This window comes from Saccopteryx leptura, chromosome 2 (genome assembly GCF_036850995.1).
Source record: "Saccopteryx leptura isolate mSacLep1 chromosome 2, mSacLep1_pri_phased_curated, whole genome shotgun sequence".
NCBI lineage: Eukaryota > Metazoa > Chordata > Mammalia > Chiroptera > Emballonuridae > Saccopteryx > Saccopteryx leptura.
Window position 1 is genome coordinate 105,906,367 of NC_089504.1, and position 17,458 is coordinate 105,923,824.

At 39.9% G+C, this 17,458-nt stretch overlaps 1 protein-coding gene across 1 annotated transcript in view; it reads right to left on the bottom strand.

Moving 5' to 3' along the window:
- The window catches only part of ACSS3 (acyl-CoA synthetase short chain family member 3), a 168,198-nt gene that overhangs the window by 114,419 nt on the left and 36,321 nt on the right, over positions 1-17,458 (bottom strand). The window lies entirely within an intron of this gene.

The window sequence follows — 17,458 nt, forward strand, 5'->3', positions numbered from 1 at the left end:
ATAGTAAAGTGTCTAGATATATAATTTTTAGAGACAGTGACAATTCATTGGGTATGATATTGAGATAATATTCATTTGCATGTGAAACTATATACTAAGTCAATTCAATTGTGAGATAAGCCTTTGAATAGCAGAAAAGTAGAGTTGGTGCTATTAAAAAAAAGAGAAATCTTTCCTCGAAATATAAAGGTAGACACCATTTATATTTAAGAGCCAATTTATCACTTTTTAAAACACAGAGGAAAATATGTTTCATATTTAAAAATTGAATTCCATTAAGTTTTAGAAGAAAAATTGTAAAATCTTATCTTAGGTTCAAAACAGTTACTTGCCAGTTAGGAAATACTCTTCTCAAATAATTTTCTCCAAATGAAGGAGTAAACATCTTTATTCAGAATAATTATTTTTCTCATTTCCATTTTCTTCACAAGTAGGTTTCAATCAATATTTGGTCATTTTAAGACTATGTATTTGCAAGCAAAATGAAAGCAAAATCTTTAATCCATTTAGTTCAGGCTCAAAGTAGCCACAATTTCAACAATCTGTATGCTTTCACAACTAATGTGATTTTCTGACTATATTTCATAGAAAATTAGTTTAATTCTACATGTCTTTATTCATATGAGCTCATACACTTAATACAGAATGTGTTCTTCTATTTCTTTAATATTCATATATTGTGGTTTACAAATAGGTCATCAGAATTTATCACATCTTGAAAGGGACATCTTGTTAATTTTAAAATTGTACTTCTACTTAACAGTCTGGCCATTTATGACAGAGAAAATAATCCTACATCAAGGAGAAGTCCAAGGTCTAAAAGAATAGAAAATGTAACTGATGTCTTTCATTAACACATGGCAATAATTTAGCATATATAATAAAAAAGAAAGTGTATGTAATAAAAACGATAGAAAAAAATGATTGACTCCATTTTTCAACATTTTAAAATATTTCTATTTGAGGGGTTGCTGGTAAAGTAATAATGACATCTTCCTGCTTTTACTCATTTGATAGTTTCTGCCAAATTTCTAATTCTTATGGCATTTTTAACTTAAACCAGGCATTTGCCTGAGAAAATAAACAAAGTTCAGAATGGACAGAGGAAGAATTCACGGTGAAGCGGGTTGTGAGATGGGTTGGAGAGGTATAGAGAGACTCAATATATGCCTGACCAGGTGGTGGTTCTGTGGACAGGGCATTAACCTGGGAATCTGAGGACCCAGGTTTCATTCAACTTGAGCATGGTGAGGACCCAGGTTTCATTCAGCTTAAGCATGGGGTCACCGGCTTGAGTGTGGGATCATAGACATGACTCCATGGTGGCTGGCTTGAGCCCAAGGTTGCTGGCTTGTGCAAGGGGTCACTGGCTCAGCTGGATCCCCCCATCCCATCAAGGTATGTGTGAGAAAGTAATCAACAAAGAACTAAGGTGCTACAACTACAAGTTGATGCTTCTCTCATCTCTCCCTTCCTATCTCTATCTCTCTCTCGCTTAAAAAGAGACTCAATATCACATATCAAGAGAGAAACTCAGTATCATATATCATATAGAACTTTGTTAAGCCCGATTAAGCTTAGATTTATCCTAAGAACAATGTGTATGAATTTAAAAGTGTTAAGTACTCTTTAGAAGTAGGCGCTATCCATACATATTCTTGCAGTGCAATGATTATTGCAAAAAAAATAGGATTGTGACAGTGGGGATATAAATAAATGATATAATTTGAGAAATGCTTAGTGCAGACTGTACAGAGATTGGTGATTGATGCATGCAGAGAAGTAGTGAGAGGGTGGGAAGTTTCAAACTGGGTCCCAGTTTTGGAGTTTAGCTACCAGTTTGAAAGTAATGCCATTCACAAGGTTGGTTCATTGGTTTAAATTAATGTTCCCTCTTAAGCTTGAGGCATGGAGGTGAAAAGGTCAATTCAAAATAGCCTTTGGAGGGAAGACACAAAACATATCAATAAAATGTTAAAGAAAAAATTAAAATGCAGCATTGAAGTAAATACCGGAAACCACTAATTTATAGTAAACCCATAGCTGGAGTTAGTGATTTTTTTTTCTCTACAGGATTTAGCATATTGTGATACAGAAGAAAAGATAGGATTGAACTTATCCAGGTCTGGAGTTCTGCCATGGAGGTGAGATGGGTGATACTGTGCATGACAGGGAAGGATGTTAGCAAGAGAGTTGTGTTATTAAAGTGAAGAATATAACCAGTGTAAGCAGAGAGGTGAAAACAGAAGGGACTCTTTGGGGTTAACTATCGAAAGTCAGAACCATTTAAAACTATACCATCTAATACAGATTTTGTCCAAAATGCAAACTGTCTAAAAATGCGGGTTTGTTACACAGTGTGGTAATACCAAAGGTTTAAAATAAATACTCTGAAAGTTATATGCTCCAATTAACTATGTTCTTTACTCATTCCCCATATCGATCTACCAAAAAGGCCAAACTGGAGAGTTACCTCACACATTTGTGTCCAGCTGATCCTCACAATGTCCTTCAGTCCTGAGGAAATTACACTGAGGTATCCTTCTTTCCCTCCACTGTTCACCCCATTGCTCATTTACCCCACCTCAGGCAATCTCTTTTTCATGGACCACCTCCACTTGCCTCCTTCACCTTCACATCACACTCTGTCACTCTTTAACATGTGCAGAAAGACCTCTCAGAACATCTTCATTGGTCTCTATCTATCCTGTACTTTCATCTAATTGAATCTGGTTTACAATAGCTCCAATATAGCCAATAATTTTTATTTTGTATTCATTTTATTCTTCTCTCTTTAATTACAAGCATTGCAAGAATATTAACTTGATTATTTTTCACTGTTAATGCACTGTATTTCAAGCTATATTATGTGTTAAGCAGTTTGGTGGATGATAGATATATGAATTTACCAGAACTTCCAACTGCCCTTTGGTTGTTCCACCTGGCTGCCTGACCTCACCCTTACTTACTGGACAATCGCTCCTGAGGCAGAAGAGTTCCTGGAAGCTGGTCAACTGCCTCAAGAAGGAGTATTCCAGGAAGCTGAAACCGTAAAACCGTAAAAGGGAACATACCAGAACTTCTGACTCAGTATCTCCTCAGGCTCTCCCAAACCCTACAAAATTTGCCTTATAGTCTGTACTGGTTCCCTTCTCCCCAGAGAAGTGCCCAGCAGGGTTCCTTTCTTCCTTTCAATAAAGCTTGTTACTCTGGTCTTTTCAGACTCCCATGGATTCCAACATCTGGTGCTGAAACCTGGGACAGGGTACTAACTGCCTGGACAATCCCTCTTTGCCATCCAAACTTACAACCAGGGAAACAATGGGCAGCGGCAGCTCATCCTGGGCTTACTCCCTGATTCTGTTTGGACTTGTAATTGTAGGTTGATTGGCCGGCGATCTGTCCCTGTCCTGAACCCCTGCTGGACCGAAGGTAAGGAGTTTCTCCCTTCCTTCTCCCGGCTGGCTTTAATTCGACCCATAAGTCCCTAATCCATCGTCGGACGGCTTTCTCTGGTCAGCCTCACATTCTGAGGGGTTTGACAATTTCTGTCTCAGAGACAGCACATTCCAAAATACTAAGTGCTTAGCCAAATGCCTCCACGTTCTCTCAGAGCTCCTTCTTAGGTGGTGACGACCCCTAGGTAGGACGACTCCACATCCCCCAGGAGGGCTTTCTCCTTTGAGATTGTGATTAGAGGCAGGGGTGCCCTCTCTAGATCCCTAATCTCCACAATAAGCTCTTTGGAGTCAAAGCCATCTTACCAAACCCCACTGAGCTGTCTTCTAAAAAATCTTACCAAATTAGGTCTCTCTGACCTCAAGCCAAAGAAACTCATTTTCCTTTGCAACACAGCCTGGCCTCAATATAGGCTTGACAATGACTCCCATTTGCCTAAAAATGGGACATTCAATTACAATATTCTGAGGACCTAAATAATTTTTGCCACTGGACTGGGAGAGCTTCAGAAATTCCTTACATGTAGGCTTCCTTTTACCTTCGCTCCTGTCCTTAATTTCTGTGCCACTTGTTCTACACGCAGGCTGTTTTTGGCCAGAGAAACCTCACCTAAAACCTTCACTCCTAATCTTTCCTTCTCTGTGGACTCCCAACTCTCCCCTTCCTGCAGGACTCCCGGGGGCACCCCTCTCTCGGGACCCCTCTCTGGTCCCTCTGCAAATCTCTTCCACTTGAGTCTCTTCCCTCCAGAAAGACCCCTCCTCTCTCTTCACTGAATCTTGTTTTTTATTCACCTGCAAATACCATTGTCTCTTTCTCCTCCCCTGCTGGCCAAGGGCCCCTCCATTCTCCACTGTGTTCTTCTTCTTTGACATATTACCCCCTCCCCACCAGCTTCAGCTGTATCTTACCCATCCTCCCACCCTACCGGCTTTGGCTACAGCTATGCCTTTCTCCCCCTCGTCTTCTCCCTCTCTTTAGAGCTCCAAATCTTTTTGACTCCTCTGACCACGTGGTGCCACCATCAGCAATTTAATCTCCTCCCTCTCCTCCTGCAGATTCTGACCCTCCTTCTTTCCATCCAGCTGTTCACACTGTCCATCCATCAGCTTTCTCTCTTCTTCCCCTCTGTGCTGACAACTCCCGGCCATCTAGAACAGCTTAAAAAAAGCAGAGTTGTCTATTGAGCTGTGTAAGTAATATGTTTTGTCTCTTTGTTTGTCAGAAAATATCTTTACTATAATTTTAATTGAAATAAGTAAAGCACGCTCATTTAAATTCCTTAATTTAAAATTTGTACATGAAGTCTTTGTTTAATGTGTAACTGAGTTGTTTCTAAGGCCTTAAACCAATAATTACCCGCCTCTTAAATCAAGGCTTACTCATCCCTATGGACTCGCCCTGCAATACCCTCACCCTTCCTGTTCAAAAACCTTCAGGAGCTTATCGCCTCGTACAAGACTTACAACTAGTCAATGAGGCAGTAGATCCCCTCCATCCAGTAGTCCCTAATCTCTACAAGTTACTGTCACACATTCCCTCAAATACCACTCACTTCACGGTCCCAGACTTCAAGAATGCCTTCTTTTCCATTCCTCTACACCCTGACTCTTACTTTCTGTTTGCATTCACCTGGACTGACCTGGACACTAAATCAGCCCAGCAATTTACATGGACTGTCTTACCCCAGGGGATCAAAAACAGCCCACACCTGTTTGAGCAGGCACTAGCTCAGGATTTAGCAGCAATGCAATCTCAAAACTAGTACTCTCTTACAATATGTAAATAATCTACTCCTCTGCAGCCCCTCCTTGCCTGCCTCAAGGAAACACACCACCACCCTTCTTAACTTCCTCACCAGGAAGGGATATCGTGTCTTCTCTGCTAAGGCTTAACTTCATTCTCAGTCCGTAGTCTATCTGGGCATCACCTTAACCCCACCACCTGAGGTCTCACCCTAAATTGAACCTCAGACTCTCCATAATCTCCAACCACGTACCACCTCAAATCAAATCCTTTTTTTCCTCAGTCTAATATGCTTCTTTAGACACTAGATTCCTAATTTTACTCTCTTAGTCAAGCCCCTCAGTCAGATCTTCTGAGCATGGCTTTTAAGGTCTATAATGGCCAAGGGAGTAACCAAAAAGGCAAATAAGGCCCAAAAGAGGTCATGAAATACCAGCTTTTGGCATACGCTCTAAAGGCTCCAGCACCCTCAAGGGCTTCATAGGATTCCATCAGGACCCTGCTTCAAGAGTGGAAAAAAAGGTCATTGAACTGAAGCCTGCCATGCTTCCTGGCCCACTGGTTGACATATCTGTGCTGTGGAAAAGTGACACGGGAAGGTAAGCTGCCCCCTTGCTCCATGGAAGGAGGGTTCAGTCTCTTCTAGCTCTGCTCCAGCTACCTGTGACCTGACCTTACCCAGCATGCTGGGAATTGCCACTGAAGGCCCAAGGACATCGTTCACGAGCCTAAGGTATTTCTTCCAAGTAGCAGATAAGCTGACCTCATTTCTTGGAAACACAAGGGCCATCTACTATGCCTTGCCTGAATATTTGAGTTTTTTTATCCCTCAAAGATCTCTACTATGGGTATTGACAGTCTGATTTTATTACTTTATTTAATGTATAGTATCTCCTTTATTCCTGTTGTCTCAATGTCCCATGCCTATTATAGGCTGGGACCTGCTGCTAATTCCAGCTAGAAGCAGTGGTCACTAGGACTTAATCTTTAGCTGCAAAGTGTAGAAATGTAACCACCCTTTCCCTAAGTACTTGCAGGATTTACAGATTACTCAGCAAACTGTTCAAAGACTGTCCAAGAGGCGCTTCCAGCATTATATCACCCAAGGACTGACTTTCACATGGACAGGACCACACACCATGATCCTGACAACTCCCACTGCTGCTAAAGTAGAAAAATGGCATAACACCTATATGTGTCTCCCTACTAATTGGACAGAAACCTGTACCCTAATCTATCTCACCCCAAATATCAACCTAATCCCACCCCATGAGCCTTTTCCAGTTCCTAGTACACTACCCATCAATCTAAGGACCAAACGAGCTATACAAGTAATTTCTCTCCTTGTTGCTTTAAAATTTTTTATAAAATAGGTCTAGGGGCAGGGGGACTGGCCACTGCCCTGTCTTACTCTCTCTCTCTCTCTCTCTCTCTCTCTCTCTTTCTCTCTGAAGCCCAGAAAATTTGTAAAAAAAAAAACCCCGAGTCACTGAGTCAGTGGTTTCACGCAAACTAGGTGTCTTCACTATTGCCTTTCATTGATCCACTCACTCTCCTATTTATTTTTCTAACTTTTGGACCCTGCCTCTTACGTTTGTTCACTAGTTTCTTACAGAACTGCATGCTGACCTTCGCCAATCAGAAAATTGGAAAAATCTACCTAACCCTACACACCAACCCTGATACCTGCCCTCACGAAACAGAAAAATCTGGAACCCTATAAATACACTCCTACTCTGAACAATGTTCCTGCAGGCCCAAATGAGAGAAATCTCCAGAATTACCTACAATCAAATGCTTTTACAACCCCTACTCCAACTGCCCCAGGGAGTGGTTCACAAAGGATACCCCCAATAGGGATAACAGCAGGAAGTAGCTCCAGAAGATAGCCGGTCCAAGACAACAAACCTCCTTCCTGAACTCCATACCCTTTCCTTCCCCCACCTCTTTTCCTTTTCTATCATACCACAGAGTTGAGAAATGATAGATATATGAATTTACCAGAACTTCCAACTCCCCTTCACCTGACTGCCTGACCTCACCCTTACTTACTGGACAATCGCTCCTGAGGCAGAAGAGTTCCAGGAAGCTGGTCAACCACCTCAAGAAGGTGGAAGGAAGCTGAAACTGTAAAATCGTAAAAGGGAACATACCAGAACTTCTGACTCAGTATCTCCTCAGGCTCTCCCAAACCCTATAAAATTTGCCTTTAGTCTGTACTGGTGCCATTCTCCCTGGAGAAGTGCCCAGCAGGGTTCCTTTCTTCCTTTCAATAAAGCCTGTTACTCTGGTCTTTTCAGACTCCCATGGATTCCAACAGTGGATAGACTGAAACCAAGCACTACTCAGAAAAGTACTTCTTATAGATATATGGAGAAATATAGTACAAATTACAAGTAAATAAATAAAATTTAAATAAATAAATAATTTTTTATGATTTTAGAGAGGAGAGAGAAAAAGAGAAAGAGAGAAGGGTGGGGAGAAGCAGGAAGCATCAACTCCCATTTGTGCCTTGAACAGGCAAGCCCAGGGTTTAGAACCGGCGACCTCTGCGTTCCAAGTGGATGCTTATCCACTGTGCCACCACAGCTCTGGCATAAATAAAATTTTAAAACAGCTTAACTCAATTGATTCATTTCTGGATGTCTCCTAGTGTTCCTAAAGAAAATATTCCAAGTCCTGGAGCAAGTTTTATTACATTTTTCAAAATATAACACAACTGGATTAAAATAAAATAGAAAATGCAACTACTAGGAAAGTCATTTTTCACAATTTTGTATTCAAATATCGTTATGTAGCTATCTAAAAAAATCTAGCATAATATGGTTATCATGCAAACTTTTTCAAATTTGTGTTTAAGAAGTGACAGAATCTACTACACACTATTAATAAAAAACATTCGACTCCGTATAATATATGTAAGCCATCTAGATATGACGATATTCCCTCAACAAACATAAAGGTTGTGAAAATTATTATTTCTTTGTATATTTGTTTATACACTAATAAACATGCAAAATGTAGGACAATTCTTATTTAAAAAGAGTTACAGTGTGACTGCTATAAACACCACATTAAATGGCTAAGGAAGAATATTCTTTTTAAAGTACTGTACCATTAACTCATGCTGCCAGTTAAAGCCAGCTCCCTTGCACTTTATCTAATAAACTATGTAGTGTAATGTTTTTGAATCTGAGGTCTGCAGAGAGACTTTCAAATCTATGAGAATTTTTAAACTTTGTGTTGTCATTGTGACGATCATTTTAACAATGAATATGGCATATTCTGGACTATCTGAGCTCACATACAATTACACTGTATTTTTGCATTTGTTTTCATAATCTTGTGGAATCTCTTATAAAGGCCAGATGATGTTGTGGTGCATTATATAATGAAAGAGTTTATGAAAGGTCAAGGACTGCGCTGACAAGAGAAATGAGGCATCACAAGAAACTTGTTGCAGAACTTAGAGGGTCTAGGTCCACAGCACTCAGAACTGTTAAACATTTTTCAGGTCATTCAGTTCCAGCAAAACATCTCTCACTATATGAAATGAACAGTGTCTGTCCATTTGAGCTTGACTGGCTTTGTAGATTTGCTTTCACCCAATGCATAAATCAGATATGGCTTAGTATCCGTACTGGGCTTAATCAAAGCCTAGTTTCAAATGTACATTAAAATAAAAATAATTTAAGTCAATACAAAAACTATATAAGAATATTTTTCCATTATAAAATGTTTCTATATCTCACAATTTTGAAATAAAAATGGTTTCTTTGAGATATTTTCTTATAAGGTAAGGCAAATGGTGAAGAAGCATGAGATGTCAACAGGAACCTTCCGCATTTAGATAAATTCTGCACTGATTATTTAATCAAAGCTTTAATTAAACAAACACCTCCAGCATTTTTACAGACAGCACATAAAACACAACTCCTCTGGCTACATCCACCACATTTCCCAGCATTCGGCTATGTTCCCGTTAACCTTTATGGTTTTGTTGGTCAATACATCCTAAAAGTCAATCAATATATATGAAAGGCTCACAGAAAATTTGTTAAATACTCAGGAGGGGTACAAGGACGTCGTAAGATCATTACAATAGTTGTATCTGTTCCAAGAGCAATAACACCACTCAACTAAAGAAGCCATACATCTTTTTAAAAATAAAATATTCATAAATATAATGCATATACTATTAACTAATACACAAAGTAAATATAGACAATCACATATGCCAAGATTCGATCATAAATATTCATAAGTAGACCAAATTTCCCATAAAAACTATATATGATCAGGTTAATGTAATTTAGCTTTGTAATGGAAACAAAATTATCTTAAATCAAGTACAGCATGAGGAAATGAATAATCAATTTCCTCAAGTTTTCTAATCTTGACAATAATTCTATTAACTGTAACCTTCCATTGATTTATTCAAATTTATTTTACTTAACTATTTATGTAAGCATGAAACTGCCAAATGAATTAAAATAATGTTAACAGCATCACTTCCCATATCTATGTGCTTATTGATTTCAAATTCAAAGCAGTTGGTTGTATTATTGTTTTGGGTTGATGTAAAAATTATCTGTAGATATTTTCAATTTTGAATACATAGCTCTAAACATAAGGGGAAAAAGCTAGGAAATACTAAAATGTTGTTTTCTTATTTAATTAATTTCTTCTATATTATATATTAAATTGGTCTAATATTTATTTTCCTTACACGGAATACACTCAGAAACTAACTTAAATTTTCTGAAGTCTAAAAGGTATTCAAAACAAGGTTCCAGTTACATCTTTTTTTAATTAAATCATTAGTTGGTTGTTGGGCAGATAAAATGTATTATGCTCACTTTGTTAAAGATAACACGAGGAGGCTGTCGCCCAGGTGATATTAATGTGTGTTGGGGTGGGCTAAAGGCAGGCAGAATCCTTGTAGCCTGGGGCTTGGTTTTGGGATTAAGCCTTTCCTACCCTTTTTGATGTGGGGTGGTACAATCCAATCATGCCTCAGAAAGTGACTTTGTATTAGAGACTTCCCTATTTTGTATATTGGATTAAGGGTTTGGATTTCTACACTATAAAATGGGGAGGGAGCGGGAGCTTGCTCTTGGTTCCTGGGATGATTAGCATGAGAGAGCAGAGGGAGCAGAGCAGAGAGCAGAAAGAGGCCATGTGGCCAGGAGAAGCAGCCAAGATGGCGGAGTGCTGAGTGAGATGCCAATTTGTGCAGAGTTTGTATCTGGGATAAGGAAGGAGATGGGGAACAGAGGTGAATAAGTCTGGTGAGCTAGAAACCTTTGATTCTAGGAAACTCTGATAAGTCAGTAGCTTTGTGAGCACTGAATCGGAGTGGGTTTTGGAGCCCAGTGTGTGTTTTTACTTGCCCGCCAGGTACAAGCTAGGATTAAAGACTATGGCCCACCAGTTTGTGGCTCCGTTGTTTCTTTACCGACTGTCTGAATCCAATGCGAACCTGCATGGGCCGGGCTGCTCTGATGGTGGCCGTGGCTCCTGGCTTTACATTGGTATATACTCATCTTCCATTTCAAATTAAATACAAGTGTTTTGGCTAAAACCCATTATGCCCTTTTGTATCATACAAAATAGATCACAAAAATAGCAATGCTTATGTAAATATAGGTTGAGCCAAACCACTTAAAATCAACATATTTAGAGCCTTCCAATGTTAGTTAAAGCCCTAGGGCAGCAACTTCTGTAGATAATTTCCCACCTCAAATACTGGGGCTCATGCTTCCTGCTTTAAGTCATCCTACTGTAGGACTCTCTGCCTCCAAATTTCCTCCAGAGAAAGACTGGTAGAGATGAGTTAAATGTCCTTTATTTATTTATTTACTTACTTACTTATTTATTTTTGAGTAAAGTGTCCTTTTTATCACCAGTTCTAGTTAAAATAGGAAAGAATGTTTTCTCAGCTTTAGATACTTCAAACCACTCAATTCATCAACACTTGTATTAAAACATCATCATTTTTCCTTAAGCTTTTCAGATGTTGATAAAGCACTTTCTTCAAATGTGAAAAAGTTTCCCCTTCCGCTTGCTAACAGGGTAACAATGAAATAGAAAAATAATTGGGCAAAAGATCTGAATGGGCCCTTGAGAAAAATACAACAAAAATTGGCCTAGAAGCACAAGAAAAGGAGCTCAATATCATATTCAGGAAAAGCAACTTAAAACCACAATACAGTGTCACTGCACATTCATCAGAAAGTCCAAAATTAAGACTGGGGATTCTCAATGCTAAGTGTCGACAACTAGCACGCTCTTATACCAGAGGTGGGGTAGGAATTGAAATTGGTACAACCACTCTGAAAAATGGTTTGACACTATTACTCAAACTGAACATGTATACATTCCATGAACCAGCCATCTCACTCCTACGCACATTCTCAAAAAAACTGCATGCATACCTTCACAAAAGTCAGTGCACAAACATATGTACAGCAGCATCATGTGTAACAGCCCCAATCTAGTCATTACCTAAATGACCAAACTACAACCTCTTGCACTGAGATGAAAGAATCTTATAAACAAAAGGTGGAGTGAAAAAAAAAAACACCAGGCCCTGGCCGGTTGGCTCAGCGGTGGAGCGTCAGCCTGGCGTGTGGGGGACCCGGGTTCGATTCCTGGCCAGGGCACATAGGAGAAGCGCCCATTTGCTTCTCCACCCACCCCCTCCTTCCTCTCTGTCTCTCTCTTCCCCTCCCACAGCCAAGGCTCCATTGGAGCAATGATGGCCCGGGCGCTGGGGATGGCTCCTTGGCCTCTGCCCCAGGTGCTAGAGTGGCTCTGGTTGCAGCAGAACGACGCCCCGGAGGGGCAGAGCATCGCCCCCTGATGGGCAGAGCGTCGCCCCATGGTGGGCGTGCCGGGTGGATCCCGGTCGGGCGCATTCGGGAGTCTGTCTGACTGTCTCTCCCCGTTTCCAGCTTCAGAAAAATACAAAAAATAAAACAAGCAACAAAAGAAAAAAACACCAAATGCAAAAGAGTACATCCTATTATTCAATTTATTCAAAGTTCAAAAGCAGGTAAACCTCATCATGAATGGTCTTTTGATGTCTGAATATTACGACTTGAGGGTGTGAAAAAAGGAGTAAAGGGAGGCATAATAAGGACTTCTAGGGGGCTGGGAATATTCTGTCCTTGGTTATATGACAGATCACATCACATGAAGTGCTATGTTTATGAAAATCTAACAAGCTTTGTACTTATCTATGCACTCATCTGAATGCATATCACATTTCAATAAAGGTTTTTATTTAAAAAATTAGATATTAGGAAAGAACATATTTGAACCACTACAAGTTCAATCTGATACTAGCGCCCTTCACCTATTCACCAAGCATGAAAAGGGTCATTTTCCTTACAGAAATAGTTTTTAGTGGCACTGACTATAACACAAATGAAGTTTTTATTGCTGATTTAGGAAGTTGAAGGAAAGAAAACTATTAATAGGCACAGTTTCACCCTTTCCTCTCACTAAGGTAACCACTGGCTGGACTGATTTTCTGCATTAACTGGTTTTTATGTTTTAGGTCTTTGCTTGAAAAAATACCAGTGATGTATTAGGTAGACCAAGGAATATCGCATGACCTTACCCTGACAGGTTCCTGAGACACCGGGGTTCACACATCGAAGATAGCATCCCAAAGGGCAGAGGTGGGAAGGAGGGCTTCTCATGGGACATGACCCTAGATTTCAGTCATTTTTTTATCTTAATTATTCAACTTCTATAATTACAACCACTGTCATAATTATATTTCCAAAAATTACCTTCAGTAGAGATAATAGACACTTTCAGTTTTAATTAAATCAGGAAAATTTAGCCCACATTGGGTTTTATCACTTTTTCCCCGTATACATATATTCATGAAAATCTCTCAAACGGCCTTTAGGGTTTATGCTTTTATTTTGTGAATAAATACAAAAAATGTATAATTGTTTGAATATAAATAAAAGAAGAGGTTTTTTTAACCATATACAGAGAAAATATGAAATAAAATTAGAGATGGAGAAATAAACTCAGTGTAGCAATTTCTAAAAATGATAAACACTATATATAACATATACATACACACACAGACTCTCACACATATGCCTTCTCTTTCACTGAGGTTTGACATAACTACTCACGTCAAGAAAGGACACATACGTGCCTCCTGGAACACAGATGACAGTTGTATACATGGGAAATTCAAGGAGGAAATATTAATCTTGAACTACCAAGCCAACTATAAATAAGCTTTACAGATATTATGAAGTTAGAATTTACTTGGAAAGAAAATCAAGTCCTATTACTGATACCATTTAAAGATAAGAAGTTTCTGCAATGTGGGAAACTACAGTCACCTAGAAATTCCAAATGGTATTTCATTCATCCATTCCTTCATCATTCAACAAACAGTCACTATGTACCAAGCACCGTTCCTGTGAACAAAACAAAAATCCATGCCTTGTGGAACTTAAATTCTAGACGAGAAAACGACACTAAACTACCTCAAGCAGAGGGCAGGGAAGGACAAAGGCTCTCAGGTGGGAACGGAGAGTTGATTGCAGGAGGCAGGTAGCTGGGGTATGGAGTACAACGCCATGGGGACAGGAAGGAGGTCACAGGAGCCAGATCACAAGGAACATACGTTACAGAGTTGGCTTTTGTTTTTTTATCTCAACTGCCCTAAGGATAAAGCACAAATACATAGTGTGGCACCTCTCAGCCATCCTGTCTGGCTCACTCCAGCCTTGTCTCTCCCTAAACCCTGGTAGGGAACGTTCTGCCAAAGCCACTGTGGGGGCACTCGGTTCTCTCTGCCCTCAGTATCACTCTGCAAGTCCTATTCCTTCCATAAGTAAGACCTCTCTCTCCCCATAATTTTTCCCTTCCCACTTTTGGTCAAGTATTGACTCTCCCAGAAAGCCTATTAACCCCTGGCGGAGCTGGGGGCTTTCCCATGGGTTTCCACAGAATATAACACTATCACCATCTTACTGTTTACTCTGTTTACATGTTATTTTAGTCTCTCTCTCTCTCTCTCTCTCTCTCTCTCTGTTATTCAGTTAGAGGCAGGGAGGCAGAGAGACATACTTTTGCCTGCGCCCCAACCAGGATTCACCCAGCAAGCCCCCTACCAGAGCAATGCACTGACCATCCAAGGCCGCTGCTCCATTGCTTAGCAACCAAACTATTTTAGCGCCTCAGGCCATGGAGTCATCCTCAGCACCCAGGGCCAACTTTGCTTGAACCATTTGAGAATGGCTGTGGGAGAGTGAAAGAGAGAGAGAGAGAAAAGAGGGAGAGGTGGAGAAGCAGATAGTCACTTCTTCTGTGACTGGGAATCAAACCCGGGGCTTCCACATGTGGGGCGGATGCTCTACTGCTGAACCAACAGGACAGGACCTATTTTAGTCTCTTGCAAATAAGGAATGAGTCCATTTACCTGGTATTCCATGCTCACAACAGTGTTTGGCATATAAAATAAATATTTGTTGGATGAATGATAGATCATACACCAGGCTCAAATTTCTCAATAAAAACCTCAAAGGATTATTTAGATGATCAAATCAACATAAAATATGGCAATTTTGGAATAAGCTGTATTACTGAATAATTCTGTAAAATCTCCACTTCTTTCATGTCCTTGAAACAATGTAACCTAAAATTAGTTGCTTCACTAATTAAATAAGAAATGCTAACTAAAGTTTTACCTAGCCAGAAACTCCCAGTAGAAATGAGACCGGAGAGATTAAAACAAGTGGAGCACAAAGGCACTTCTTTTTGTTTGTTCGCAAAGGCATTACCCATTAAATCTTTCTTTGTCTTCTCTGCTTAATAAAATACAGGCCACAGGGAACCAGGAGCTGGAATGAAAGCGGAGCACAATGCCACCCTCTTTGCGAACAGTCCTTCCTTTACAACTTCTTGAGAGAAGAAATGCCTGGGGAATCAGAGGCTGTCAGCAGGTGAGAGAAACAGACCTTTTAAGTACTTTGATGACAAGCCGAACTGAAACCAGTGAACCAGTGCAAACCTCAAGAGGGTCTAAGAGTCCACACTTAATATTATAAAATCAAGATGAATAAGTAAAACAACTTCTAGGCCAAATGTGAATGTGTATTTATCATACTTCCTTATAGAATTGATTGAAAAGAAAACAGAAAATGAGACAAGTAAGAGACATTATTTAGCTCTTCTGATTTTAGGTTTCTCCAAAGGTTTTTGGTTTTTTTTTACTCTGATATTTGGTTATGTATCAAATGTAATATGTTGATATAGATGATATTTTTAATACATAAATTAGCAGCCTAATCAGTATAGCAAGATTTACCAGTATCTTAGGCCTGATGTTAATGAGTTTGTAACAATGTGGCTAAATAGAAACAAGTTTTTTGTTTGTTTTGTGTGTGTGACAGAGACAGAGAGAGGGACAGATAGGGATAGACAGACAGGAAGGGAGAGAGATAAGAAGCACTAATTCTTTGTTTGCGGCATCTTAGTTGTTCACTGATTGCTTTCTCATATGTGCCTTGATGGGGGGGGGGGGGCAGCAGACCAAGTGACCCCTTGCTCAAGCCAGTGACCTTGGTTTCAAGCTGGTGAGCCTTGCTCAAACCCGATGAGCCCGCGCTCAAGTCGATGACCTCGGGGTTTAAGAACCTGGGTCCTCTGGGTCCCAGTCTGACACTCTATCCACTGTGCCACCGCCTGGTCAGGAGGAACAAGTTTTAATCAAAGAATAAACCTTGCCTTAAAGTTGAAAATGCAAACCTAAAATACAACATGGAGTATATCAGGTTATTAAGAAATTTATGCTGTATTATTAAGGCACGGCCTCGTTTGAATAACAAAGTCATTAGGTAACAGAGTGCCTATCCTCCTTAGCCCCAATATGAGCTCTGTCTCTGCATAATTTATTCAGAAAATACACTGTTCCCACAGACCAATATAAAGTACCCAATAGTTATTTTCAGAATAATTCGGATTTGTTCTGTCTTGTGCTGTCTCTTCTTATTAGATTGCAATTTCCTAGTGTGGGTCCTAGTAGTAGGCAGGGACCCAAATCTTATAAAATCCAGAGAGGAGAAGATTTTTTGTTTCCACTGCCTAGTACTTTAGGCATGTAACCTAAATCTGGCCAGTGAGATGTTCTTACTCTGTCAATCTAGAAGGAGATGGACTCAAGTCAGCAAGTCTAGTTACTAGACCTTTTGTGGATTCTCCTTAGCTCTCCATCGCTTCCCCGTCTCCCTTGGGCTGTGCAATTTTCCCGAGTCTGGGTCCTTTGTCTTCCCTTTTCATAAATACTGCTATGTGTAAACCAGCTAAAGCTGGGCTTATTACCCAGCCTGAGCCAAAGTGGCCTCCACTTTCTCTCATGACTGATTGCAACAACTCAGGGTTGGGAAGTTTATTGTTTTGTCTCAAATGCCTTTCTTGAATTCTCTTAGAAGGCTAAACAGGAACACTGTGGGTGTAAAAGGATATAATTTCAGCCAGTCAGGAAAAGTTGAACAAACTTTCTAACACTGAATGGAAACCCTAAATAAGTTTTTAGAAAAAGCAAAAGAAGAAAATGCAATTCGAAAATCCTCAATTTAAAAGGAAGTGCTCACAAACCCTAGTATGACAGACTCTGTTCAACCAGTAGTTCTCAACTAGAGGTGATTTTGTCACCCAGGGGACATTTAGCAATATTTGAGTCATTTATGACCATCTCACTGGGGTGCTGCTGGCATCTAATGAGTTGAAAACAGGGATGCTACTAAACATCCTACAACATACATCAAGCATCTCACCACACTTACTTCTCTGGCTTGGCATGTTGATAAAGTCAAGGTCGAGACACTGGACTATTATCTCCCTTTAAATCAGGTATAAATAAATGCCCCCAGAGCTAGAATAACTCTCCCACAGATCACAATACCCAAGTACTGTTATTATTGCTTTTGAAACTTCATTTCTATCCTAATGATCAAAGAAAATCTCAGACTTCATCTGCCCAATATCACAATTCACCTAAGAACTACCTAAGTGCAAAAGAAAAAGGAAAACTAAGAAAGAGTAAATAAGAGATAGGAATGAACATGGACAAAGAGCTGTACTGGGCCATGGGGGCCTGAGGGAGGGACAGGACCCCAGGGTGAAAAAAGAGCTGTGTTCATGGCCATAAATGTGGGGAATAAAAATATGAGGGCTGCTGTGATCAGAATCCAAGGGGTCTTGTGCATCC